General features: G+C 38.3%; 1 long non-coding RNA gene across 1 annotated transcript; it reads right to left on the reverse strand.

The window, feature by feature from the left end:
* Positions 1-3,000: 3,000 nt before the first annotated feature.
* Positions 3,001-5,710, reverse strand: LOC125141101. Its single transcript, XR_007140465.1, has 3 exons — positions 5,652-5,710; positions 4,542-4,716; positions 3,001-3,060 (listed from the first exon to the last, which is right to left on the reverse strand). It is a non-coding gene; the product is annotated as an uncharacterized LOC125141101 (long non-coding RNA).

Genomic DNA, 5,710 nt, shown 5'->3' on the forward strand with positions numbered 1-5,710 from the left:
CCGCCCTCTCATTTGTCACCATGGACACTAATTGCTCTCAATCCTTTCCCCGGTTGTGTTGTCTTAGTCTCTGATTGTCTCCGCTTTGTGATTGGTTCCTGTTTGCTATATCTACTCTGTTTGTTCACTTCTTTGGTGTTAGTTGTTGTTGGTGTTGGTATGTTGTGTGTTTCTGTTCGTTCTGCCCATTGCCTGTTCGTTCTGCCCATTGCCTGTTCGTTCTGCCCATTGCCTGTTCGTTCTGCCCATTGCCTGTTCGTTCTGCCCATTGCCTGTTCGTTCTGCCCATTGCCTGTTCGTTCTGCCCATTGCCTGTTCGTTCTGCCCATTGCCTGTTCGTTCTGCCCATTGCCTGTTCGTTCTGCCCATTGCCTGTTCGTTCTGCCCATTGCCTGTTCGTTCTGCCCATTGCCTGTTCGTTCTGCCTTGTGTTGCCTGACTGTTTTTCTGTTTTGTGTGTTGGCCGATTAAAACTCTAAAAACTGCATTTGGATCCTCACTCGCCTTTGTCCTGCCGTGACGTAGGTAAAGCAAATAGTGCCTTTTAATGGCATAATTTTTATCTGGAATAATAATCAGCTATTGTTATACAGTAGCTAATATCAATCCAATTCCTAAATAAGTCTTCATACATTCATTCTTCAGTCAGATTTTAACCACATTGTGTCAGATTCAGGTCTTTTTGCAACCAGATGGTCATTTCTTTTTCAAACGCTACATGGGAACATAGAGAAACAGTTCATAAATGTTCTGACCCAAATGGATATTATGAATTCCCTATGTCCGGAAGCTTTGAGCACCCTATATTTCTTTAAATTCCAGATTCATAATTCAGGACCACTGTAAAATTTGTACATTTTATGTGTAAAAGTCTGCAAAGAAATGTAAATAAAGGCTGTAAACCAAAGATGTACCCCAAAATTCTGGAGTTTATTTGGTTTATTTGTTAAACCCCTTTGCTGTTTAAAAACATTTTCATGGTCATGCATGAAGATTTTCCTGCTGGAACGTTCGGGGGTGTTTTTCGGCAGTGTGACTTGTGTCATGTGCTTTTGTTTACATTTTGTGTTAAAATGTCTTCCTTGCCCTAGCTTTAAGTCCTTCCTCTGTGTGCACACCTGTTCCTTATGTGGCAGGATGGAATCTTTGCTGTTGGCTAGTCCCTGCTCTTAGGAGATGCTGGGTAAGAGATGAGCCCATGGTCTGTGAGGGACAGGCCTTTTCCTACTATTGTGGTATTCTGGAGGAATATCTGTGGGTTTCCTGGGTCTGGGCCTTTAAATGCTAATTTCAGTTCAAGACAATATGAAGCCCAGCATGCGAGTTTCTTCTGTTGCCATGAATTTGGGGATCGTAAGTGTTTAGCCATGGGTATGCCAAGATGATGCTGTTTAATGAAGAGGAAATGACAAATGAAATCAACTCCTCAGTGTGTAATAGTACAACCTGGAGGGCCAAAATGGTTGAGTAATGTAGCCAGCACTTGGGTTGATATCCACTGCTGTTATTTGCAAAGGAGTGGTTCTTAACTAACTGATGGTGGATTGGAGTTTGATAGCTGATTTGGAATCTGTGAGGGTTGAGATAGGGTGTACTTCATTAGACATAGACAAACTGGTAAAAGGAGACTTTCAGGACAAGAGATCAGACCTTAGTGGTCCTTGGTTCGGTCTTGTTAAGGCAGACAGCACAGCGATGTCTTTGTTGTCTTCAATAGAAACATAGCTGGAGGTCTTTCCATAACACAGGAAGGGCTGCAGCCAGCTGGAGGGAGGTTGGTTATAGAAATGATTATTGAATTATATGACCAGATTGATGTTATGGGAGTCATGGTCTTATCTTTATACGCCATTTCTGCTTGCAAAGTCAGGTTAAATCTTGGGTTTAAAATAACAGGCAGACAATAGCAATGAGAAACGGTGTGCAGTGGCTTGGTGATATTTTGCACCATTTTTCAATCTCGAAACACACACACTATCCTTGCTATTTATATATTCATATGTTCATGTACACCTTAGGTAAATCTGGAGGATTATTTAGTGATTTTATGCACAGCTTTCATTGTTAGTGCAGTGAAAGGGATAAAATTATTGTAACAATTAATTTTTTTGTTGACAAGGTACTGTTTTTAAATATAAAATGTACTGATTCAATAAAGCAGAAAACATAAGCTTCTATTATTAGAGCATTTATCTCACAAAGCAAGGTAAATATTTATAAGTAATTATAACGTGTTATAGTGACTCCTAAATATTTTAACCTAAGTTGAAATTAACGATAATGGAATTAACGTTACACTTATTTGGTCTGTTCCTCCGGCGATCGGGCCATGTAACCTTTATTAATTCTATGAAGGAGGTATCTTCCTGGCCAAGGAAGGTTCACTCCCCCTTTTACTTTATTCCATAATTTAAATTAAATTAACTTAATAGAGCATGTAGTTGAGAGCAGATGTTGCAGGTACCTTAAGTTTGTGAGCGATACTCAGAGACTATCACTTGTGGCACAACAATATGGCGTTTAATGAATGAGACAAACACAACATAAAACTAACTACACAAACAAACAAAATAAATAGGGAAAACGAAGATGAAAATAAAATAAAACAAAAGAAATTAAAATTGGGGTGGAAGGGAGGAAGAGAATGGAAAGAAGAAATTAGAGAAAGGAAGGAAAGGAATGGCAAGCTTAAACTTCAAAATTAATCACACCCTAACCGGAAACTTAAATTCACCTTAAGACACAATACAAGGTTCATACTTAAAATACGCATCTGGTTGGTAAAGGAAACGGTTACTTGCTTTGGCTTACTGCACAAGAGTCCGGATGCAACAGAGAAATCTCTGAAGAGTCAGTTAAGGTGAGGTCAGACGTTCTTCCAAGTTCTCCTGAAGATCAGAATAGTTGTCGTTCTTGGAAGTGAAGCTTGCTGGAACTTCTTTGAAGGAAGATGGAGTCGTCTCCAAGCTGTTCCGAAAGTCTGACCATGGATTGGTGGTTTGTGACAATTTAAAGGTCGCGAACTCCACCCATCTTTGGGGAGATGGCCAATACTACGGCCTGAGATTTCGGGGGGAAAAACGTCCTTTGTTTCAGGTGTCTGTGGGCATGGTTTAGCTATCAAACTTTTAGATGACTTATCTAAAATTTTATATAACTTATATAAAGTTTTATCCAGTAAAAAAATTTTGTGGTCATTTGGATACTAAACATGAAGGGTAATGATGGTATAAAGGCAGCTGTACATTAAATACACAGATCAGTAATCAAAGTGTAACTGATATTAATACAGTGTTGTGTTCTGACACATGAATAAAATACACCCTTGTCAGGAAAGTAAGGAGTAAATAATTTTAAGTCAGGCAAGCCTTAACAGAAGAAACACATTACAACAGGGTTATAAGAATAAGAATCTTAGAGTATCTTATCTACTTGTTTTATTAGTAAAAGGAATGTCTCATTGTGTTTTGTGTGTGTGTGTGTGTGTGTGTGTGTGTGTGTGTGTGTGTGTGTGTGTGTGTGTGTGTGTGTGTGTGTGTGTGGTTGAGGGCCCCTATGAGTTCAATCAGAGAAGCGGCATGGGGTTATCTGGTCTTTGTGTAGGCTCCAGTCATTCTGGAGCCAGTTGTGTGTGTGTAAAACTGGGTTGCTCATCGGTTGATTGAAAAGTAGATGCTGAAGTTTAGGGTGCCTGGGACCTGAAATCTAAATGACCTGTCCCAGATGCTACAGATTTTTGTTCATTTATGTTTACGGTCTGAAACAGGTGGCAAGTGGCCTAGTTTATTACCTGACTTTGCTTGCAATTAAAGATGCAGCTGCAAGGTGTGTGGCATTGTTTACATACTCACCTGCTCATCTTATAAACATCTAGGATTGAATATGATAGTCAATAGATTACACATCAAAGTCGAGTGAAACAGCTGTTCTCTTTGAACAGCTGCATTAAACACACTGATGAGCAATATCTATTTTTTTTTAACTTTTCACTGCCACCATGAATGATGTTAACTGCAAACCTAAATCTAAAACTTTTTTATTTTGTAAGAGTAATAAGAAAATGTGTTAGGTGTTTGTACTCGATAATGGTTAGCTGACGTAGATGAGCAGGGAAATTTTATTGTGGAATACCTACATTATTGCTGATTGTTAGGACAGTGATAAAACAAAATATAATTGTGGTTTGTTTGCATGTTACTCCCAATAGTAACACACCGAATCCACTTGCAATTTGTAAAATAATTTAAATAAAACAAAAATAATATAAATTCAATGCAATTTTAAAACACTTTAAAAAATAATTGGCTCTCCAAAAACATGTTTTTTTTACATTTTTGTTCAACGGTTATAACAAGAAATCATTTATAGTTAATTTTTTTACATATGATATTTGCTCATATTTTAGGTAAATTATTATAATTATTATAATAAGATTTATAGCTCTTTCCGAATTAACAGCTTTTGATATGCTTCTGCCCAATCGTACTATCTATCATACCTCATCAGTCACGCCACTTAGCCTTGCATATTTGCATACTTACATCCCAACAGTGACTTTTCAATTGCGCATTCTGCCAACTAGCATTGGAGGCGACACTGCTGTTGACTCATATGAATTTGTGCAGTTGTGGGAATTGTGTGCTGAGCAGTGTACTCCAGGGGCTACATGCCAAATGTCCTCAATGTGGACAGAGAGCGGCTGACATTATGGCTAACCTGTGGAGAGATGGAATATCTGATGAGAATCTCCTGAAAGGTCTTGCCTAAAGAATTGCTGAGAGACATACAGTACAGTGTGTCTTGTTAACTAGCCATTACCAAGAAAATGATCAGATGTTACAATAGTCCAATAGGTAACAGTTTTGCTCAGCGTGTCAAATTATTATAAATTTTGACAAAAACAAAACCAAAAAAGTGTTAAATGCTAATAATAAATATAGTAATCTAGGCCTTTTTTCATTTAGATCTGGATTTGTCACTTATATCTATTGCATAATTCAATTTGATTATTCTAGAATGAGTATCTAGAGTTTAACCTAAAATGTTTATGCATCCATTTCAATAACTTCTTAATCCTGATCAGGGTTGCAGTGGATACAAAGTCTATCCCAGGAACACTGAGTATGAGGAAGGAATTATGGATGGCATGCCAGTCCATCGCAGGTCACCATACATGAACAAACAATCACATCTAGGGCTAATCTTTCTTAACCAATCCACTGACTGGCATATTCTTGGGAGATGTAAGGAAACAAATTATGTAGCAGGCACTGGTATGATTTGCAGATTGGTAGAACATGTACTGTATGTATGTATGTATGTATGTATGTATGTAAGTATGTATGTAAGTATGTATGTAAGTATGTATGTATTTATGTATGTGTATTTGTCCCCAATGAGCAAGTCTGAGGTGGCTAAGGCAGCAGTGGCAAGGAAAAACTCATTTAAATTGGTAAAGGAAGAAACCTTGAGAGGACCCAGACTCAAAGGGGAACCCATCCTCATATGGGTGACACTAGAGGGTGTGATTACAAATATACAGTCAAAGAAATGTTGTATTGGTGTAAGGATCACATGGAGTTCAGATCTCCTCTTAGTATCACAGAGTCCAACTGGAGCTGGTAGATTTGTAGATGTCTCAGGATACTCACAGAGTCGGCCTCATCTCAGTGGAGGTCCAAAATCTTCATTGCACGGAAGACGATCGGAG

The sequence above is a fragment of the Tachysurus fulvidraco genome, chromosome 4, assembly GCF_022655615.1.
Source record: "Tachysurus fulvidraco isolate hzauxx_2018 chromosome 4, HZAU_PFXX_2.0, whole genome shotgun sequence".
NCBI lineage: Eukaryota > Metazoa > Chordata > Actinopteri > Siluriformes > Bagridae > Tachysurus > Tachysurus fulvidraco.